Source organism: Uranotaenia lowii, chromosome 1 (assembly GCF_029784155.1).
Source record: "Uranotaenia lowii strain MFRU-FL chromosome 1, ASM2978415v1, whole genome shotgun sequence".
Lineage (NCBI taxonomy): Eukaryota > Metazoa > Arthropoda > Insecta > Diptera > Culicidae > Uranotaenia > Uranotaenia lowii.
Window position 1 is genome coordinate 82024672 of NC_073691.1, and position 24905 is coordinate 82049576.

Below are 24905 nucleotides of genomic sequence, written 5' to 3' on the forward strand. Positions count from 1 at the left end.
TATTAGGAAAAATACATAAGATTGAGTTTCACACAATCTAACATCTTAAAATTCATTCTACGAATATTATTTTTGACAGAACCGTCATTTTTATTATTGTATCAGCATTTCATTAACTTGAAAGGCAAAATGTCTAAAAAGTGAGAAAAAAGATTAATTGTAACAAAAAAAAAACATTTTTATTTAAAAATTAGACAAATTTATGCACTGGTTTGGCAAAACAACATTTTCAATATTTTGAAAATGAAGGTTTTAACTCAATGATCAACTTGGGGACTGCGAGTAATTTTGACTTCCAAGAAAAAAGTTATTGAAGTTTTCTCTTTGTTTATTTTTCAAAATCTACGAAAATACAAATATAATCTGTAGAGTCGGATTGGGATGGAGAAAAATTTAGACGCGGTTGAAAGTTAAACTGGTTTATTCGACGGTTAGAATACAATTGCTTATTCGTTCTTGTTTTTCACACAAAAAGGCCTCTTTATTCACGCACACAACCAATCTCTCAAACGAAAAACACACTACAACTCGGCCATTCCTGACTAATAATCGTCTCGATCACATATCCCGAGTAGAGTTTTATGGCAAAATTACAGCAAATTTGGCTATCACGCCCTGAGGGCCAAAATTTGCTCTCATTTTGCTTGACATAAAGTGGTAGGTACACAGCAAAAATGAGAGCACGAATGTTCATACTTGGTTAGCAATGTGATACCAATTTTTTCTAAAACTGAGACCCCAACTAGGTACTCCTCGTTTTCCGAGAACTTGGAGAGCACAACGATACCAATATAAGGCTTCACATGTTTTTCATTACAAGCAAAATTTGACATCAGTATACTCTTAAATCTTTCGAAAATTGAGGTGTAGTTAAGGTCTCAATTTTATTAAAATTTTTGATCGCATAGCTTACCAAGCACGAAAATTTTTTCTGTGTAACTCCTTATGTCAAGCAAAATAACAACAAATTTAAATCTCAAGGCATGATAGCAAATTCCACTATACTTTTGCTGTAACAGTATACTCGGGAAGCGACCTACAAAACAAAATTGGTTACAATTCAAAGTGCGAGAATTGTTTACATACAGGCGTTACCACAACGCGAGCCAAATACGGGATATCTCGCTTACCGCAAGTGTACACTTTGAAGCATAACTCAAATATTATGGATTTGTTAACGAAAAACAAAATTAAATTCATAGAAATTGGTTTAATGGATTCTGAAACTTAGAATGCCAAATTTTGATGTTTCCCGGCAAAGATTTCTCTATGTGTTAAGAATATGCTTCTTCAAATAATTGACCAAATAAAAAAATGCCTATTGGATTGCCAGAAATACGATGATACATACTTTAGTAAGAATCCAAAAAATTAAAGATATATAAACCTAATATTAACATTTATACAAATACACGCAAAGAAGGTTTTGCTCATGATTTTATGAATGAGATCAAAATAATTCCAATATGTAATAAGATGGCTGAGATATGGCCGATCAAAATTTTCATGTTTTTGAGGGAGTGATCCCAAACTTTTGGCCAGCATCTAAGAAAATGGTTGAGTTTGTAGGGAAAAGGTGATAGATCAGGATCCATGTTGATAAATGGTATGATCGTGTTTTTCTACACCTTCTATGCTCCTAGATATTTTTGAGGAAACTCCTATTTCTATCTATGAGGCAGTTAAGCTGTTTGAAAGACAAAAAACTGAAGTACAGACCCCGTTCGTTTTTGGCAACACTCGATTTTGGCAACATCCGAATTTGGCACATGTGCCAAAATCGAACGGTTTTTAGAAGCGACATTACTTTTTAGTTTTCTCTATAACAGGACCAATATAATTTAGACAAACATAAAAAAAAGTTTTTATGTTCAGAAATGGTGATAGAATACAACAACAAAAACAAAAGTTTTTTTTTAATTTATAAAGTACTCAAAAATTACAAAAAGATGAAAAATTTAAAACAAATACAAACAAAAGACTAAAAATGTCAAAATCATCTTAAAAATGATGAAAAATGAGAAAAACAGCAAAAATGACAAAAAAAAACAAAGATTATTAACAAAACAAAAGTAGTGCAAAATGCATCAAAAACCTGAGAAAAAAACTATCAAAAAACTAAAAATGGTTGGAAATTGACTTAAAATAACGTTAATGATAATAAAAATAGTTATATTGTAAAAATAAGAGAAAAAAATTTCAGAAAAAAACCGTTCGATTTTGGCAACATTCGATTTTGGCAACATAAAATGTTCGAGCATGTTGCCAAAAACGAACGGGGTCTGTACTATTAAAGAAAGTTGAATATCTGAAAGTTTTGTCAATGAATACATGAACCTGGTTATTTTGGTTAATTTTTTTTTTAGTTGTGATAATTGATAAAGGTCGTTTTCGGAAATTCATCAAAGCAATTCTACTCTTTGTTTCACATGGAAAGCTATTATGGAGAATAACATTAGATAATGGTGTTCCCTAACCGGCATGATATGACCATCAATTTTTTATAATAACATTCAAAACACTATTTTCAATGAGCGTTTGCAATCACATGTCGTTATTGAGAAAAAAAACTTTATAATGTCACTCATTAAACTTTGTTTTCGCGCCAGCACTGAGTTTTACTTCCAAAGCCCGAACTTGCGACTTCCGATGTACTGCTGCCAAAAATAAACTGTCGGAATTCTGTGTTTTGATGTTTCGACCAGCAAAATTTTTATTTTATTTTTTTTAATAGACAATTTTCTAAATTGAAGCATCTTAGCTTGTTACCACTCCGATAAAAAATCGCAAATAAATTCCTATTTTGTGAACCTTGTGAATATTTTATTCGCAAAAAAAAAACTTTCATATCTGCTGACATTTAGCACTTTATATTTATACTGTTGGAATATTTGTCTTGTTAAAAATGTTTATTTTTTAAATTCATTTAAATAAATTAATAAATTGTTTCGAATATTTAAAGTTCACATTTTAAAAATCTCAGAAGCATTCCCACCAGTCGCACATAAATTTCCGTACAATCACAGCAATCCGAAAAGTAAACACACCTATACTGCCGGCCAAAAGTTTGGGATCACCCGCTAAAAAACATGCAAATTTTAATCGTTCATATCTCAGCCGTCTTAGGACAAATTGCAAATCTTCTGATCTCATTTGAAAGATAATGAGCAATAGCTATTTCGGAGATATTTTGCCCAGAAATAATGTTTTAGTTTTGCACCTAAAACTTTACCTAAAGTTAGAACCTTTTTCAAAAAATCGCACTCAATATCTAAAGCCGATCATCTCGGGACAGGGTGGACCAAATTTCAAAACTTTAGTTGCATTCGGATCCTTATTCTATACTTCTCAAAACACAATAAAAAACATCGTATTGCAGATCTGAAGGGTTTATTTGAAAGCTTCGGAATTGTTGTTTTTTCATAAATTCATTCAAAAATTATATTTTAAATCGATAATTATAAAACAATTCAGAATCATAATTGTGAATTTTCCAAAAACAATTAATTTCAGGTAAATTTTTTAAGGTCATCACTTTAAAATATTATTTTTGTATAAACTTATGAAAAAACAACAATTTCTAAGCTTCCAAATGAACCCTTTAGATCTGCTAAACGATGTTAGATGAGAAAGATATGAATGACATAAGTTTGCATGTTTTTAAAAGAATGATCCCAAACTTTTTGCCGATACACCATACTCAGGGGTGATCCCAAACTTTTGGACGATAACTTAAGTGACTATTTTATTGATTAAAAGTACATTCTTAAATTTTTGCACAAAAATTTTTGATTGTGTTTTGAGAAGTATAGAATAAGGATTCTAATGCATGCAACTAGAGTTTTGAAATTTGGTCCACCCTATCCCGGCTTTGAATATTGAGTGCAAATTTTTGAAAATGTTCTAACTTTAGGTTAAGTTTTAGGTGCAAAACTAAAACATTATTTCTGGACAAAATACCTCCGAAATAGCTATTGCTCATTATCTTTCAAATGAGATCAGAAGATTTGCAATATGTCCTAAGACGGCTGAGATATGAATGGTGATCCCAAACTTTTGGCCGGCAGTGTACATGCACGCAGCCTGCGCCAAAAAAAACGAAGGATACGTTCTACCTAAGAGCAAGTTCACTGGTGTTGGGAAAAAGTGGTAGATATTTTGACACTTTTAGCACATTTTGAAAAATTTTGCCTTGCAAAAACATTTTCAAGATCTGTGGTCTTTAAGATTTTTAACGACACGTGTTGTAGTTTCGCATGCTGTGATGCAAAAATAGCAATATTTCTATCATATACGGCTGAAATAGAAACAGTGCTGCACACGAAACAGTATTGAACGACCCCTCGTCGCTTTGTATACATTAAGTCTTAGCTATGATTGGATGTAAGTGTTACTTTTGTAATCAGGTGTTATCCGGGAAATGGATCTCGAACAGAAACGTTGCGCTGTGGTTGCCTTGTTCCTAGCTGGCAAACGACAGAAGCACATAGTTCGTGAGCTGTCCGATATAAGTGTTTGCAGAAGTTTTGTATACCGTACAGTTCAAAGATACTCGGAGAGCGGAAGTGCCAAAAAACGGTATGGTGGGAGACGCTGACCTACTGTGGTAACACTTACCATGGCGAAGATCGTCAAGAAGCGCCTTAAGAGGAGTGTAGATCAACCAAAATACATATCGGGAACTAGTTCTACAGAATGTCGTCGAACCGTGGGCACGTCGACATTTTGATTCCAGGGATTGGGTTTTTCAACAGAACTCGGCGCCGGCTCACAAAGCGAAGAAAACCCAACTTTGGATTGCGCAACATTTTCCAGGGTTCATCTCGAGCTCCAATCGGCCAGCGAGTTCGTTATACATGAACCCTATGGACTTCGCTGTTTGGAGTATGTTGGAGGACGAAGCCTGCTCTAAGAATCATTGAGGTGTGGAGGTCCTGAAGTGACATCTCGTGGCAGCCTGGAATAAAATACCACAAGAACACCTGCGTTCCTCGACCGTCTGCGGCGAGTGGTTAAACTCAAGGACGAAAAAGTCGAAATTTACCAGTAAATTTTGAAAAAAGCAATTTGTTTTTAAGAGAAATTGAATGAATTTGAAATACAAAGTAGTTTTTTTGATCAATTTAGGGGAGATACGAGGATAATGGCTACCTTAAGGAAAACGCTTATTTAACCATAGATAGCAGCTAAATATAACATGTGAATTACATCATTGTTTCGTGTTCAGACACTCTGGTCGGGATTCGACCAGACCGAACTGAACGCCATAAACTTGTTTTCGAGAAAATCGAGTTCAAAGTTCACAGCCCTACCAATTGATACCATTTCATCAGATATCTTATTTAATCATTTTTCCATCACATTTAGACTCTTACAAAGCCATCGAGGTTATACTGGTCGATTTCTGATTACACATCAAGCAGAAAACTGAACTTTAATAGCATTATGTTTGCACTCAGTTCACTCTGGTCGAACAAAAATGTTTAAAAAATTGTCATGCACTATCATTTGACTGGGCAATTTGTTCTAAACGTAGGAGCCTACTTATAGGCGGTTTACAAGCAGCACCCAACGAGTATGGCTGGTGCTTGAAAAATGTTTTTTTTTCGTTGAGCCAGAGTGAACCGAGCCATACAAATTTCGCACTTTTGAAAAGCGGAATATCTGTGATTTTAACTTACCGGTTGCGTTCTGAACGACAGTAAGCAATAAAATAAAGCATCTTTTATCGTTAAATGTCAAAAATCCTAACATTCCCTTAGGTAAATTGGAAAACAAAATTCAAGGGATTCGGTTCAGTCTGGCTGAACGAGATTTTAATAAATGTTAACAATCCGTAACATGAAGTTTTTAGCTACGGGAACGTTTCTAACCATTTAATTTATTAGATATTAGTTCCTGACAAACCGAAGAACTGTTTTGAAAAGAAAAAAACCAACACACATAAGCTTATTTTGCACAAAATCAGTTTCATGACCAAAACATGCTTTTCATCTTCACCTCAAAGCTGGCTCTCAGTTCACTTTGGCGCAACGCATTTTTGCCATTTCCACTGTTTGCAACATTGAAATTTTCTAATAAAATCAGTAAAAATAGTAAAAATGTTCTGATTTTCATTGGATAGGTAGTTAATCACGTTTCGCATCCGTTGCAATAGATAACTCAATTTTTTTCAAATTGGCGTTCAGTTCGGTCTGGTCGAATTGCGACCTAAATAGTCTATTGCCTAATTGGATGAAACTTGAAAAAGTAGATAAAACGTTCAAAAATGCATTTTAATTTTTTTTTGCCGAAAGCTGAAAACCAGTCACTGTAGGGGCATAATGAGAATCCCCCTGGGGCAGTATAAGCACCATTAATCAGGGCATGAATTATGAATATACTGAATTCGACTCGATGAAGTTAACTGAATTTAGAGCAACAGCTTGACTTGTATCATTTTACAATTAGGCTGGAACAAATATCAATTTCTTCTTTTGGAATAAATAAAGTTTGAAGTGTTTTAAGTAAATTTCAAATAAAAATTCAAATATCCGAAAGATTACAAGACCAAGAACCAAATTTTGGAAGATGGAAGTTAATTCACATTTTGTATTTTTGATTTTACTTAATTTTCCGATAAAAAAAACTTGATTTATAGGTTTTATGCAATAATATAGTATGCAATTTGGTTGCATTCAAGCTTTCGTGAAATTTATTCAAATTTATTTGTTTTTCGCATTATTTTTGATCGTCCCCCCCTTCGCGATGTTCCAACTCTGAGTGACAAATGAAGGATTTGAAATTTGTTCCGGCCTTATTGTTAAGGTGTCAGAGAGGTAATCAGTAGACTCGAGTTCGATTCCTGGTCAAGGTGATTTTTTTTTTTAATTTATCATTCATTCATATTTCGCACTAAACGGTGAGGCTTAGATTCATCAAACAAAGCAGTAACAAAATAATCTAGGTCTGTTTGTAAAATGCTTAGAATTAACACATGCTTATACATTATGTTTCTGGTGTTTTGTTTGACGGATGATGCTACTAGCCGTATAATGTAACAATCAAAAAATCAATCATGAATGGTATGTAAAAAAACCCCTCGAACAGGATTCGAACTCGAGTCTACTGATTACCTCTCCGACACCTTACCAATAAGCCAAATCGACAGATGAAACAAGTCAAGCTGTAGCTCTATTATTCAGTTGACTTCATCGAGTTGAATTCGCTGCTAGATTATACGGCAGAAAACGCTCATCTTGCCCTGGTTAAAAGTGCTCTGTTTGCCCCAGGTCAACGAATTTAAGTAAAAACGAGTTTTAAAATTGAATTAAGTGAAAAAACAAAAATTTTATGCTGGTGAAAATTGAGAAATAATGTGTAAATCATGTTGCAGTGCGTACATTTCAGATAAAGATGATTAAAAGATCATAAAAGCTTATTTTGTGGTGCTCAAAAATTATAATATTTTCGTCACTTGAGAACCTAGCTGGTTATTATTTAATATTTCTGTAAAGATGAAAAGGATATTTCTTTTTTGGTGAAAAATTAATACTATAGGTAGTACAAAACAAATCCTCATGAAAATTTGTTTAAGAAAATACGTACTTTTGTAGAAAAAAGAGTGCTGATTATGCCCTGGGTGCTCGTTATGCCCTCATCTCCCCTATATGTTTATTTCAATGTAGCACTTCAATTGCCGGATCCTATACATAAACATTTTTATAAACGTTTTTTTTTAAAGACATACACCGTCTTAGCCGATATAGGCTTTACAGACTGAATAAATGACGTGGACAACTTAATATTAACATTTAACACCCAGTACCGAGATGGGAATCGAACCCATGCCATCAGTGGACCAGCGATTACCGTCTTACCACGCTAACCACTCGACCACCGAGACGTACACAGACGTACACGTACAAATCTACGTTAAAATTTTTGACCAGTTACTTCATAAAGCAGTCAAAAAAAATCATAGGGTTTCTGTTTATCACACTGAATAAAAAAAACAAATGAGTTTCTAAAACTGGAAACATTCATGAATTCGACTCGAAGCTAGGGCACTCAAATGAAGCAGATTCCGAATACTCCAAAGAAAAAGTCTTGTTTCAATTTCAAATAAAAGAAAATAAAATGGAACAAACACACCAAACATCCATGAGGTCCTTGATAACTAAAGAATAATTTGCTCCAGTCTGCTCCTGATGGTGTCTAATTTAGTATTAGCAGTGCTCACGCATTGAGCTAGAGAGAAAACTTTTTGCTGATTTTACCATTTTTTGGAAGCTGAATTAAAAGGCGCTGAAAGCTGAATAGAAGGTCATTAAGACTAGTTTTGGAACTTGAAAGTATCAAAAAGAACATAAATTTTAAGCTGCATAGAACGTACTTCATATCAATTATGGGGCTGAGTAAGCTTTTTTTTTACCTGTTTTATGGGACTTTTGGTTGCTTGGGATTTCTCCGAGAAAAACGCTAAATCCAAAAAAGGTAAATCTTTCCTCGTAGCGAATTGAAGTTGACCTGGACTCAGCTAAACAAAACGGTAAAATTCAACTCGAAAAATGGTAACCTGTTTTATCATTTAGTAACAAGTTTCACTTCGGGCCTAATATGTGAAAATCGGAACAGAACGGTAAATGTTTTCTTAGGTTTCATTAAGTTTTGCTGGTTTTCGTCATAAAACTATTCTTACGTTACAGATTGGCCCACAGAGCTTCGAAGAGTTTTCCACGTCATTCAGGAACATCCCCCAGATATCATTCCAAAAAAGCCGGACCTGACCGGGTTAATCGGAGGAGAAAGGTATGAATGTGTTAACTAATACAGGAGAATTCAGCTGCCATGGTGTGTCGCAAGAACGCGAAGGAGAACTAGGAAACAGGAGTATTCGACCGACGATGAAGCAAAACGAATATCATCGAGCAGAATTGCCATGAGCCTGGGGTAAGTAAGTTTACCTGGTTTTGCCTCAACAATATTTTTTTTAAACACAGTTCCAACAATAATTGTAAAGTGAAAGTTCCAGTTTATCTAAAATAAATGTCATTTTTCACTGAATTTTGTTTTTGGTTTATTTTTTTAAGAAACCAGCCACACCAGGTAGTATTTACCATTTAAATCAGTAAATGGGTTAACGGTATTATTTGCTATTTTTCCAGGTGAATTTACCTTTTAACTAGGTGAATTAAATGAAGATAAAATTTCTCTCTTTTGAAGGTGAATGAAAAAAAGGTAAAATTTACCGATAAAGATGGGTGGCAAAAACCACCTCACCCTCTTGGTAGATTCTTTCTTTTTTTTTTTATTTCTCGTGTAGCATATCATAGTTCATCAATGGTGACTATTTAATTTCCTTCCGATTTTACAACTTGTTCCTCAATCTGTTTTGTGATTTTCAGTTATCAGTAGTACCGTATGGTGTGCTTAACGTTATTCGGATATTCTTTCACCAAATTGAAATCCGAATGTGCGAATCAATGCAGCGAAAAGTACGGAAAAATAAAATTGATAGTCACGCTCCACTAGACGGAGCGTAGTGCACACATCCATATACAGTTGCGTTCAAAAAAGAATGAAATCGCGTGAAGCTGCGCAGCCACTTCCAACTTTGACAAGCTGCCATTTCTCTCTCGGTTGATATTTTTTCATGAAAATTTCACACAATCTATTTCAACTATCCAACTAACACTCCACAAAATTTGAAGTCTTTACATTGACGGGAAACAAAGATACAGCTACTCCCGTAAAAAAGGGAAATTAGGAGTTGCTTCACTAAATTTGCTGTATCTTTGACAATTTTCATTGAAAAATCTTGAAATTTGGTCCAAAGATGTAAAAATGTTTGATCTAATACCAGGCCAAGTTTCGTCAAAATCGATGAACGTGATCAAAAATGGTGCCGGGTTGAAAATGAGGTTCATTATCGCTCAGCAGACGATTTCATTCTTTTTTGGACGGATGCTTATATAGCTAAAAACGTTATCTATGTATTCTTGGTATATTCTTTCACAAAACCAAAATTTATCACACAGAATGTTGTAAATTAAAAGGAACTTTATTCTTGCTTTGTTTAGAAATACAAATTGTCCCAACAGAACTGGTATTGAAACATAAGAGCGAATAGAATATTCGCTTTAATTGTGGATAAAATTTGTTTATCGGTATAATTAGCAGGTCATTTCTGAAACTCTGTTCTTCTTATTTTGAACTCTGTTGAAACATTTTCTCTTTCTAAACAAAGTACGAATGAAGTTTTTAGCAATTTACAACATTCTTTGTGATGAATTTTGGTTTTGTGAAAAAAAATACCAAGAATACATGGATTACGATGTTTTCCATATAAACATCCGTCCAAAAAAGAATGAAATCGTCTGCTGGGCGATAATGAACCTCATTTTCAACCCGGCACCATTTTTGATCACGTTCATCGATTTTGACGAAACTTTGCCTGGTATTAGATCAAACATTTTTACATCTTTGGACCAAATTTCAAGATTTTTCAATGAAAATTGTCAAAGATACAGCAAATTTAGTGAAGCAACTCCAAATTTCCCTTTTTTACGGGAGTAGCTGTATCTTTGTTTCCCGTCATTGTAAAGGCTTCAAATTTTGTGGAGTGTTAGTTGGATAGTTGAAATAGATTGTGTGAAATTTTCATGAAAAAATATCAACCGAGAGAGAAATGGCAGCTTGTCAAAGTTGGAAGTGGCTGCGCAGCTTCACGCGATTTCATTCTTTTTTGAACGCAACTGTATAAGTACATATTTACCTACCTGTTTTTCCCCCGTTAGTAAAGCGCCAGTCGGCTCACCATGAAAGCTGCCGCCACCCACTTGGGGCACCGGATGTCACCGAAAGCAATAGGAAGAACGCTTTCCGTGTCACTTGCCATTGTTTCACCTCGACGACAGGCCAGGCTAGGCCAGGATATGGGCTCCAAAAAGCCGCCCGGTGCGATCAAATGAATACGAAGAGGCACTAAACTAAACCTCTTTCCTCCCGTTTGCGCTCAACTTCCGTCTTCAGTCTTCCCCCAACCAATAAAGTAGTCCCCCGGAAATGCTTCCTCGTTCCCGGAGCCTTTAAGTAGAGGGATCTACCACGTTTGGGACCTATTGTTGAATCACCTTGAAGACGAGCTATCCCACCGCCCTAGTCTACCCACCCACCACGCTCAAGGAAGGAGGAAACAACTTGGCCTCTTAACACAGAAACGGCAAACGGTCGCACGATATTCCACTTACAATTTCGCTAGGTTTCACTTTTCGTCTGTTTTCTTTGCAAATTGTTATTACTCATAACCACCACCATTCGTCGCCAGCAGCCTCCCCGCACAGGTTCTCTGTTTTCGATCGGCGACGGTACTTGAAGGGGAGACTCGCATCGGATTTCCACCGAGCCGTGAGAACTGGAACACGGACAAACCCAGGGGACGACAACGATGAAGAAAAGGCACAGCGCGACCGGAAACGAAGTACCTTTCATAAACTGCAAAGAAAAGAGGAGAGCTTTTATTTTATTTTGCTTTACGACTCGTGAGCGAGGAGGCATTTTCCTGCCACAAACCACCATGCCGCCGCCAAGCCGCATTGTCATTGTTTGAGCAATGGCGAAAAGTTTTCTTTATGACAGTAAGGCACCAACTTTTCCCTAGTTGTAATAACAGTGTGTTTCATCTTTTTTCTCTACTTCTTGGGCTTGTTGAAGGTTGGATGCGCTGTTTTTACAGCTGTAATGCGAGAATTAATATTGTTTAAGGATTCCGCCTATTCCGGGCAGTTCATTTGAATAATTCCGTCCATTCCATATACGCGCCATATCAAAGTATTGTTAAAAGAATGTATTAATTAATAATCTTCACTCTTTAGATTTTGAACAAATAAGCCCTCTACTAGGGTTTTCAAGATCAAGCTCAAGTAAAAAAAGTAAAACGATCTCTTTGTTATCAGCTGAAGAATTGGGATACAAAAATTCAATTGTGGGAAATTTCAAAACAAACTAATTTTTGCAAAATTATTTAAAATTACTTAAAACCAAACGAGCTTCAAGCTTCAACAATCAACACTAAAGAGCGTAACCTTTGACTTGTGAATCAATAGCCTCAACCCAGCCTTCGAGTAGTGGTTATATCACAACTCTTGTCCTACAACTCCGATTTTCAACAACTCCGTGGTGCTGGCGGGTGCGGTGGGGGAGGTGCGAACAGCCTCAGTCGAGATGGGTACCGACCCCGGTGGACGCTTCGGTCGCATGCTAACTGAGATAGGGGGCTCCGTACACGTCTGTTTTCCAAGTCATTGGCGGCGTACAGCGTAAGACAACGTCCTTGTGATGTTCGGGAACCAAAACAGCAATATCACGACGGTCCTCCTATGGGATAGTGGGTTAGCTGCAGGCCTTGTGAGTCTGTGACTACAAAAAACATCTAGCAACGAACAATGAACAAGACATTTCAGATAGACCGGCGGAGACGAGCGGTTGGAAACTTGGAACATTGAACTGCCTCCAACGAATTGAAAAGCTGCAAAATTCGACATCGTAGCGCTGCAGGAAGTATGCTGGAAGAGCTCTACAGTACAAGCATTATTGCAGATGTACGGCCGAGAGAACTACGGCAACAGCAAACGCGAGAGAAGGTCTCTCGGGGAACTCAGACCCAGTGACCGTAAGAAAAGAGCGCAGGATCCGTCTGTCTTGCAGAAGCCTTCGGCCAGCGCTATAAGGCTGATGGAAGGCTCTGCAGAGAATGCAGGTGAGCCGATGAGCGCGAATACCGTAAGGCAGACGGTATCGCGCAAAAAGGGGAGGCCCAAGGGTGCGGAGACGAAAAAAGCCAAGCCCCGACCCCAACAATGCAAACAACGCGTCAGGCCGAAGTGGAGGCGATTGTCGTCAAGGCACCAGAGGGCACGTACTCAGATGTCCTACGACAGATGCGTACAAACGAGAACCTAAAGCGCGGCGCGGGAAACTCCAGCGGGACCTTTACAGTTAAGGCGACCGAAGCCCTTGGCGTCAAGGCAGGGGTACGTGTCCTCTGTAAGAAAGAGACCATCCGGGTTTAAAACCCGAAAGAGGTCACAACAGAAGACGAACTGCGGGTGGCACTGGTCGATTAGTGCAAAATCCGCTCGGACCAGATGTCGGTTCGGTTGCGAAATGGCCCCTCCAGATCTGGAATGGAGGTCGGGCTGGTCAAGCTTCCGGTTGCAGCAGCAAACGCCGTACTTTGGTGTGGCTGGCTAAAGGTGGATGGACTATCTGTCAAATATCCATCTCTCAGCAACCGCACATGTGCTTTAAGTGCACGGATTTTAGCCATAAGTCGTTTGACTGCACTGGGCAGGACAGAAGCGGCATATGCTGGCGCTGCAGCGAAACCGCAAGTCGACTAACTGCAAGAAGCTACCACCCCGGGCACCAAGAGCATAGTGGTCGTCCAACTCAACCTCAACAACTGCTGCACAGAACACCAGCTGTTGCGGCAGATGACAGTTGAGGAAAAGTTGGACATCGCGCTAGTTTAGTTGATCACCCAGGTGGTAAATCCTTTTTACGGATTGCATTCCAAGGCACGGCGAGCGACCGAGTCCCTCCAGTATGCTACTCTGGGTCCATGGGTGCAATTGAACGACTCATGATACTAAGTACCCCTACGCCATAAAGTCTACCTGGAGCCTCTGGCCATAATTCCCATCCGGACCTGCATCGAAGGCTATACCCGAGATGGGAGACCAAGTCCGTGTTTAAGCGCTCATCGGTAACTCCAGTTCGAGTCAAACTCCAGCATATATACCCTGCCTCTTGTTACGATTCAAGACTAAGGACCTCTCCTCTAACGACTCGAGGTCCGGCCTTTACTCGCAACTCGAGACTAGCTTGGTTCCCAGAATATCGCGCGCTCCGCCTCTGTTCGAGTCCACTGCAAGAGACCAATGACCTCTCCTCTAACGACTCGAGATCTTGGCTCCGCTTGGCTTGGCTCGAAGCCCTCTCCTCTTTGCCCGTCCGTGCGCCGACATCGCGCTAGTGGCAGACCCATATCGAAGAGCTGCGAATGGCATTAATTGAGTGACCGATGATGTCAAACTGGCCGCAATATAGGTAACAGGAAGTTTCCCCATACAAGAAGTGGTGGCGAATGAAATCGCAGCAGCTACTTCTGTAGCTGCTATGCTCCCCCAAGATGGTTCTTGGAGAGGTTCGGCACTATGGTTGACAAGATTGTAGAGGTGCCTCCGGGGAGAAGCCCCATCGTTATAGCTGGCGATTTTAACGCGTGGGCCGATGAATGTGGAATGGTTGAATGTGGATCTGGCGAACGTAGGTAACACAAGAACCTACCACAGGAACGGAAGGGGGTCAACCACCTTCGGCAGCCCGGGGCTGGTATGGATGGTGTTAACGATTCTGGCAACCACGATCAACGATCGTCCGCGGCGTCGCTGCATAGGATGACACTTTGTCTACCACGAGTGAGAAGAGAAGTTGAAGATAAAGGTTCCACGTTGAGCTCAATAAGTTTACATTATAAAGTTTATAGTTTTTCCCGATAAATTCATATGTTTGGTAGGTTACAGTCAGATATACTTTCTTTAACATACTGATCAATTGTAATTCCTTAGATTGCGCACTATTAGTAATATCCACAACACGATTATTTCAATGCTACACAGTACACTTCAACTCTGAAAGAGAGGTTAGAACGTGATTCAATTAGTTAACATATTGAAGATTATCGATATTTTGCTTTCAGAACTAGTAAATAGTTAGCGGTGGAGATTATCAGGATTGCTCCTTGGTAATATTTAGAAGCAGAAACTAATTTGTGAGTAGAACTTAAGCATCTTATAAGCACCGAACTAATGTCACAATAAATCTTTTTAGTCGAGTCGTGCTTGACGAACTCCGAGAAGTTTCGCTGTTTTTAACATTCTCGAAAATTACTACGAGATGAACACGAATCCTGATAATATCCAAAATGCCACGACTTTGGAGGAATCGCATAATTGTGGATCATGTAAGCGTCCGGATTCGGCTAAGACTATGGTAGCCTGCGACGCTTGCAACGGATGGTGGCACTTCGACTGTGCCGGTGTAGATGCCTCGATTGAGAACCGTAGTTGGCTGTGTATCAACTGTGTTTTAGCCCCGCAAAGCTCAGCTTTACCAACCGGAAGCCAACCAATGCAAGTAATGTTGCATGTGGATTCTGGAAATCGAATTACAGTGATCTCGGATGATAGCACTAGCACTTATGTAGCAGCCACTAAGCACTCGAAAACCGGATCAGTATTGTCGGCGTCATCCAGCGCACGACTTCGTTTGAAACAGCTTCAGGAACAAAAAGAGCTCGAAGATCGAATCTCTAGGGAAAAAGCCGACAGAGAACGCCAATTCCTAACACAGCGACACGAGATTGAAGCAGAAATAGCCAACGAAGATAAAGATGAAAAAAGTGTCAAAAGTCTCGGAGTAGAAAATCGCGGAAAGGTAGCGAATTGGGTACGTCAACATCAGTATACCTTCGCCCCTAATATCCAAAAGCTCTACCCCGACAACAAACATCGACACCAATTCAACACGACGTTCATGCTTAGCCATCGAGAATTGCTATGTGCTCTTCTGGCGCTGTACCAAGAAATTCGTTACCTCCACAGGATCAAAAACTGTACGCTGCAAATGCTTGTAGAAATCCGAGAGAGATGCTTCCACAGGGCACAAAGAAGAAAACCCTGTTTCCGGATTACGTTCAAGTGAATAAACAGCCTGTTACGAATGCAGTTTCGATTATAGAGGACAACATAAATCCAGCGAACATGGAACAGTTTGCTCCCAGGAATGTGTGTTGTAATCGAGAACAGTTTGAAAACGCCATTCAAGGAGAAACGATCATCGATCCCGCTAAGAATCTCACCAATCCAATTGGACAGCCTTCAACTTTCTACAGATCCATCACCGCGCAACAACTTGCAGCGCGCCAAGTTGTATCTAAAGAACTATCAACGTTCTCAGGAGATCCTCTGGAGTGGCCTATGTTTCTGAACGCCTTTGAATCAACTACTGCACTCTGTGGCATCCAACCAGATGAAAACCTTGCCAGATTACAGAGAAGCCTGACAGGGTGTGCTAGGGAGAAAGTTCGTAGTATTCTCACTCTTCCGGAAGCCATTCCTGAAATTATCAACATCCTCAGTACTGAGTGCGGACGGCCTGATCAGTTAGTTCACTGTCTTCTTGCAAGGATTCGTAAAACAACTCAGCCGAGTTTCAATAAATTAGATTCATTAGTGACCTTTGGTAGAGAGGTTCGAAATTTAGTCACTTACATGCAATCGGCCAATCTTCATTCGCATTTAGACAATCCGTCGATGTTATCTGAGCTAGTTTTCAAACTTCCTCCTGACCTACGTCTACAATGGGGTATCCATTTGGCTTTCATACCAAAGCCATCACTCGAAGCGTTTAGCAACTTTGTGACAACACTTCGCAGCGCAGCTTGTCAAGTAGCTATGCCAGTCGATCACTGCTCAAACGAGGAAGTTGCTAAGCGGAATAAAGGTAAAGAAAGAACCGGTTACCTGAACGCTCATTCGAATGATTCATCCGATATTCCTTCGGATCCCGATAGAATCAAAACTGATCAAAAACCATGCCTAGCATGTCATAGCGTTGATCACAAGATCCGTTTTTGTAGAATCTTTCATGGAATGACCCTCCAGAGTAAACTTAAACTCGTTGAAGAAAATGGGATGTGTCACCGCTGTCTCGTGCCTCACGGAAAATGGACCTGTCGCACCAAGCAACCATGTGGAGTAGGTGGCTATAGAGAAGCTCATCATAAGCTACTGCATCCAGAAGAAATCGAATCACATCAGGAGAATGGATCGAACGAATTCGCAACTGTTGCCACGCACAATCATTCGAGGCAGAACTCAACGCTCTTTAAAATTTTACCGGTTACTGTGCACGCAAACGGAAAATCTGTGTCAAAGTTTGCCTTTCTTGATGACGGGTCAGATGTTACCCTCGTAGAAGATGGCTTAGCAGATGAACTCGGTATCGTCGGAGAAGAAAGTCCACTTTGCCTTAAATGGACTAGCGACGTTACGCGTATCGAATCTACGTCACGAAAAGTTCAGTTTGCGCTTTCTGGGAAAAGGAATCAAACCAAACACGTTTTGACCAATGTGCACGCACACTCTAAATCGCCTGGAATTACCCCGTCAAAGTTTGAACTACTGCCAAATTTCGAATCAATTCCCATACCTCCGTGGGCTTCCAATTGATAGTTACGATTTTGCAACACCACGTATTCTAATCGGAATCGACAACGCCAAGTTAAACCTCATCCTGGCAAAACGAGAAGGAAATGCTGACGAACCCATTGCAGCGAAGTCACGTTTGGGTTGGATGATATTTGGCGGAAGCAGAAATTTGAATCCCGAAGGCAGAGCTTTAGTCCACGTATGCAGTTGTTCGAAAGATCACGAGCTTCATAATTTAGTTCAAAATTTCTTTGACACTGAGCATTCTGGAGTGTCTAACCTAACAGTGCCAGAATCGGAAGACGATATTCGTGCTAGAAGAATTCTTGAGGAAACCACCATTCGTACGCCATCAGGTAGATTCCAAACTGGCTTACTGTGGAAGTGTGATTCTATTGTCTTTCCTGATAGTTACCGGATGGCCGATCGTCGATCAGTCTGTTTAGCACGTAGACTTATGCAGGATCCTGATCTTAAAAAGAACGTCGATCAACAAATATCGGAGTATGTTGAACGTGGCAATGCTCACAGAGCGACTACTGTTGAAATAGAAACCACCGACCCCCCGAAAAGTATGGTATCTACCTATCAATATTGTTCGTAATCCTAGAAAGCCGTCAAAAGTACGAGTAGTTTGGGATGCAGCCGCACGCGTTGGAAACGTTTCTCTGAACTCAAAACTTCTCAAGGGGCCAGATCTGCTCACCCCGCTTCTCTCTGTGCTGAGCAAATTCAGGGAACGGCAATTCGCAATAGCCGGGGATATTCGTCAGATGTAAACAACATACGGAACCGACGCCCGCCTCAATTAAATATCGCACGACTGAAGCAACATGAGGTCACAGCAGACTATGGGCAATCGCTCTCGAGGACTGTTGGGATACCATCAAGGCAGCCATCAACAGCGCTACGGAGAACGTCATCGGGCAAGGGGGACAAACACGACGGAACGACTGATTCGACGAGGAGTGATGGAGGAAAAAACGTCACGCGGACGGCAGTAGTGCAGAGAAGTACCCGTCGAATCGTGGAATATCACCGACAGCGGAAGAGGCAGCGAGTCCGAATTTTTCAGAAGAAAAAGCGCCGCCTGGAAGAGCAACATAAAGCATCCCGCAAAGGCTTCATGTGGCGCACGTGCAGGAGATCAAGACGGTGAATGAAGATACATCGCAGGCGTAGTTCAATGACGTGGAGGAGCCACCCCCAACAATGAATGAAGTTAAGGAAGCCATTCGCCAGCTGAATAGGAGCAAGTCGGCTGGGAAGGATGGCATTGCAGCTGAACTCATCAAAATGGGCCCGAACAAGTTGACTAATTGCTTACATCGGTTGATGGTCCGGATCTGGAACACAGAACAGCTACCGGAGGAGTGGAAGGGTGCCAAATTAGACTGTGAAATCTACCGAGTGGTCGCCGGTCACTGTTATGTTGTCCCGAATCCTACTCCGCCACCTAACGCCACAAACATACAGATTCGTGGGAAATCATCAGACCGGCTTTATTGAAGGACGGTCTACGACGGACCAGACCTAACCGGCTAACCCTCCAAAAATGTCGTAAACAGCAAGTTCCTACGAACCATCTATTTATCGACTTCAAAGCCGCATACGACACGATGACGAGCTATGGAAAATCATGGACGAGAGCGGCTTCTCCGGGAAGCAGACCAGACTAATAAGGACAACGAAGCAGGAAGGATTGATACGTCCAAGATTACGATCAATGGTGACGAGCTGGATCAGCGGAATTCATGCCTACTATAGACTCTAGCGAGAGTAAGCTCTAGCACGAAGTGCAACCTTTACATGGCACTCATTAGACCGGGACATGTTGCAATAATGGACGACTGTCCTGAAAACAGGTGTTCGCTACGAATCCGGAAGGAACGAGACAAGCAGGGGCACAACGAGTGAGGTGTTTAGACCAAGTGGAGCGTGATCTGGCGAATGTGGGATGTCCGAGAAATTGGAGAACGGTTGCCATGGACCAGTGAATTAGAGGAATATTGTTCATTGGAAGACGAAAAACCATGTAAATAAACAAAGAAAGAAAAACAAAAGGCAGTTTGTCGTAATTTCACGTTAACCTTAAGTTCGTGTGTTATACATAACATCTTCAACTTTCCACGTTTCTTTTGAATGAAATAATCGACATAGGCTTTCTATACTAAATTATCTCTCAAAACATATAGAAGATAAACCTTATGACTTCAATTATAACTTCTGGCTACTAACATTACCTATTTCGGATCCATAAAATTTTGGAAAATTTCAAATTCAATTTTCCGCTCCGTTGCAATCATTAGTATTTCCTGCTTCACAACCAATTCAACATTATGTTGTACCTATTGCTGTTTCAACAACATAAGCAACAAAAATCGTACAAAGTACGGATACCAAAATCCTCCGCAATCCTGGATCCGAAAAAAACGAAGGGCACAAATGAACCACGGAAACTAAAAGTAAAGTCCTCATTGAGCAGAATGTTGCCATCAACCGAAAAATGTTTGCTTTCCTCTCTTAACGGGTCGTTATGCTGCATGTTTTCGTTCTGGTACCAACAACCAGCTGATTTTCGTGCTGTGCTTCCAGTACCTTCCTAAGTGTACCTTCCTCTTTACAAATAGTAGTGCTACTGCAGCACTCGTCGAGCGCTTCGAAAATGGGCAAGTTGTTTCGATTTGATTTTCAGCTTTTATACCAAACGATGACAGGAATAACGAAAAGCGCTGAAAATTGCGCTAATGAAATGTAATTCGCTATGCGCCAATTTCGTCTTCCGGCGTTCGTTCATTCGTTTCTAACCCCTCGGATTCTGAAAGGAGTTTCCTAGTAGCGAAGCAAATGTCAAGCCAAGAAAAAAAATAACGAGAACCAAAAAATGTTGTCGACGACGGCTCGAAATCCAAAAGTAGGAAGCATGAATTCCATCGTTTTATGTTGTTGATACCTACAAAAGAAAGTTTGTTTTGCATTTTGTTGTTTTGATTTTTTCGCTTTCTTTCGCATTATTCTAAATTTAATTCGCACAGATTTACGAGGTGCCATGGAAGCAGGAGCTGTGGGGGAGGGGGACAGTTCCCACGAGAACATCTGGAGCACAGAGGAAATTCTATCGAAACGGTCCATGTAAATAAAAACACACAGCACTTGAAATAAGAAGCTCAATTTCCATCAGCTGATTTTATGGATGCTCGACGCGATAAAGATGAAAATCTTGAAAATAATAGGGGAGTGAGGATACCTGGTTCCTGGAGTCACTTGATTTCTTAGATATACACTAAGGTTTTTTACGCGGTTTGATTTCGCTCAGTTTTTCGAACACGGCTTCGTTTTGCACGGTTTTTTCTTCATCAGAAAGGTTCTTTGATTTTTTATTTTTTGAGCGAAAACATTCCATACCTCTCGAGCGGATTTTGATGCCTGAATCGATATTAAACAGTAATCAAAATGCCAAAATGATAGCATACTTTGATATCGCATTTTTCCCCTACGGCATAATTAGGTTTCATTGAAGCATCAATATGTCGAAATACGATGCCAAATCAATACCTAAATAATGCATTGAGACAACTATTTGTTTTTTTTAAAGATAACAGAACAAGACATCATTAAGCTATCATTTATTACGATAGAGCAGAAAAGTGAGATCAAAATGATAGCATGATTTGATATTCAAATTGATTTTTCAATGAATGCAAAAATATGAGTCATTAAGGTATTATTATTTTGAAAACAGAAACTTATTTTGTTGAAATTTAAACTTGAATATGCTTATGCTTATGCTTATGCTTATGATACATACACAGCCAGATCTTGTCAGCATCCCGGTGAGCAGTAAAAGTACATTTACTACTCATCTTAACACGGCCGGGCCCACTGTGCAGTATTGGACGCAGAGACAACTGGAACACAGGGGAGGAAGGAACGTGGACAACAGTACCATACGTTCCCATGATAAGTTATATCTATCGTTGGGAGCTCATTTGCTAGAAAGTAATGTGCTCCTGGATGCCGGTCCTTGATTACTCTTTCTCAATTTGGATGGAAATGAGGGTATTTCACACAGAAACTCAAAATCTAAAGTAGTTGTTTCAAAAATATTCTGCATTAAACATCAAAAAGCAAATGCAAATATTTTCCTCAGATTGTAAATTTGTCAATTTTGAATTTCTCTGTACCTCATTCATGGTCTATGACCTTGGATATAGCGCCATTACTCGCTCTTGGAAAGAAACATTGGAAACAGAAAAATAATTAGAATCTTCATAATATCTTTTGAAACTTACTCTTGCAAAAGATTTTATGGTGGAAATCATAAAAATGACATTATCGTGTACGTACCTTTTCATTTTAATAGAACTCACCAGCTCGAAAATTTAAATTAAAAGAAAATCCCTTAAGCTTATAAGAAGCAAAAACGAAGACCAATAATTATATTTTTAAATCTACCAATATTCTTCCTTCAATCATAGTTAATTTCTGCAAAACAACCGTTGAACTTGACAACAATCAACATAGTTTTATGTCTAACAAAAAATGCTCTGGATTGACACTTTCGATTCCATCAACCAAAACCAATTAAATTTTTAAACATTCATGGAGCTCCTTTTGTGGCCATCAATTTTGATAATTTAATAATTTAAAATTGCAATAGATGGAAATATGATACTTAGCTTTGCATCCTGGTTTTGCACGCAGTCCATTTTTTAACATGTTGTTGTTGATAAGATATTTCAGCCAGATCATCAGCCAAATGAAGCATGATTTGAATCACATCATTTTCTTTAAGTGTTTGAATTCTTGCACTTTATTCTCACATCCGTATGAATATGTGTGTATGTAGTACATAAGTAAGTACTCACAATTCACTACCCTTCTGAGTAAAGAATGGAAACATCCGGCGAACCGTCCCCCACGCAATTGAAACAAAAACAGCGCTCGATAATTATCACATCGAACAATCTCTAGCACGATACACATTCGTTGGATATCCGGTTAAAGCTACTAATTAATATTTCTGTTTAATTTCCACTTTTAAAATAATAAATTTATGCAATTTTTCACGGCCCGGACGAAAACAAAAACACGTGCGTCGCCCAAAACTCATGGCTTGCTACCTGTTGAAATTTAAACTTGAATAAAAACGAAACTGAAAACAAACAACAAACTCAGTATAGTGCGCGGATAACTTTGTGATGATTTGTCTGTCATAGCAAAACTAGGCATCGGTTAGGTATGATTGAATCGATCAATGAGAATCAATCTAACGCTTTTGGTTTCACTGATCGTTTCTGATACCTCGTTTAGTCAGCTTTTCCAAATGAGTTTTGAGGGCAGAGTCCTGATCGTAACCTCATGTGCAGCACAGAATAAGGGCTTCCATTTATTTGCTATTGAGAGGCGACGTTTTCAAAATCCAAAAGCATTTACAAACCAAAATAAAAAAAAAACCAAACACTCTATAGACAGGACAGAGAATGTAATAGATGCCATGTGCAAACACATAAAAACTGTCTCGCGTGCTGATTGACTGTTCGATTTGTCGCAGTCAAACCAACAACGCCAACAACCCGATGGAAAACGCACTGGGAAACGCGTGGCGTGGGCGGTGTTGGGTGTTGTTGTTGGTGGCGAAAAGATGCGATAGCCCATTCCTCAAATCACCCACACCACACTACTGACTGTGTTAGTTATTTGTCTCCTCTTCTCATCTTATCGAAATCGTCATCGTCGTCAGCTATAGTCAGACTCGGTGGAGACCGAAATGATGATGGTGCTGGGTACGACGGGATAGTTCGTCTCCTCATAGCAAGAAAAACATAATAAAAAAAATGTGTTTTCGGCTTCAAATCAGTCTACTTTTTGACGTTAAAACAAACTTATCTGAGAAACTACCAATTATAGACTGTTTTGATAATTATGAATAATCCCCACTAAATAAACAAACCTTCCAAATCAAAACGCTGTCATAAGTTTTCTCGGTACGACAACTAGAGGCGCTGAGGTAAATTGAAGAAAATGACCCGATACTAAGTGGCAAGCCTTAGCAGCTGTGCTTTGAATTAACTCATTTCAATATTTTCCCTTGTCAGTCGCGCTGAATCATACAAAAATTCAAGTAGAAGTGCGACCATAGAATATCGGATGAACAATTGACAATAACAACGGACAGATAATTCCCTTGAGAAAGACCACCAAAATGGGCGAAACGTCGGGCCTTTCAAAATCCTAGTTGTTTGATAGAATCCCTAGACCGAAAATAGCCAAAAATTAATACAAAAATATAAAAATATCATAGTTAGTTTTTTTATAAATATCATTTTAGTAATTTCAAAGCATAAAGCATTCTTCAAATAGAAATGGAACAAAAATAGTTGCCTGAATTTCAGTTATTTAATATTGAACTAGCCGATCCCGTACGAACTTCGTTTCGCTATTAACGTTGAAAATTTGTTCAGATTAGATGTAAAATAAAATCTCGATATTCCAAACACTGAAGAAAAATACTTTCGCTTTAAAAGTATCCATATTGATAAGAAAGAACTCAACTTCATAAACGACATAACAGTTTCTTTTCAGTTTTGTTCAAAATAATTATCCCTTTTCGTTGAACCATAAGTCAAAATTCAACTCATAAAATCATATAAATCCGATGTATAATTACGACAATATCGCAAAAACAATGAACAATCAATATGGACGGCTTTCGGAGACGAACCAGCCAAAGGCTGAAAGTCTCTTAAAATAAAGAAAAAAAAGTATGGACGATCCTTTTCCAACACCGATCCAGAATTCAATGCTTGAAATCTATTCCCTACCCTTTAAAAATTCCATGTACAAAATTTCCATCTGATGCATAATCACGACAATATTGCTAAAATAGTGAAAAGGTCTGCTGGGTTGGTTAAGGCTTTTCGGAACAAACTGGACCACTTTCTCTGCATACCATTCTTGAACGACTTTGCTGCAATGACTGCGGGTGGTTGTGGGATCGAAAGAACGGCAAAATTCATTTTTTTATTTGGTTCCGAACCTGGTCGTACATGCTCAACTTTTCTAATCATAAAGTTGATAAGAGTGGCTCCAGAGAGGCCCGCTTCAAGGAAACAGGCAATTTTTGTTGACTGATATCTGCTACACCTAAACTTCTTCATCTCACGAGCTCAATGAAGCTGCTATTGATTATAAAAATTTTAAACTAGACTAAGACTAGATAACTACTACATCTGGTAATGGTTTTTAAAAACGAACTGTTGCTAAAGGGTGAAAGCGAAATTATTGCGACACCGAAAATGTCATGGCAATTTTGTTTGTTTAGAATGAAACCAAAATTTCAGGATAGTTTTATACATACATTTACTTCAAAAATCAAAAGAAAAAAAAAATAGCCGATGGAGCCTTGAGTGCAAAATGGAACGCATTTTCGCTCGATGTCCTCCATCAAAGTCTTTACAGTGTCATCCGGTACCAGTTTCTCGTCTCGTGAATGTCTTCTTGCTCTTCCGAAGTTCCCGCTATATTATTGCCCAGTACTGCTCCTCCAGGCACAGTTCCAGACGGTTTGACAGGTTCATGTCCTTTGGAACAAAATGGACAGAATTGGCCTCATACCACTCCAGGACACTTTAAGAATAGTGGCATGAT

The 24905-nt window shown here is 39.2% G+C and overlaps 1 pseudogene; it reads right to left on the minus strand.

The window, feature by feature from the left end:
* Positions 1-24905, minus strand: part of LOC129749479 (THO complex subunit 2-like) — a 244233-nt pseudogene that overhangs the window by 205281 nt on the left and 14047 nt on the right.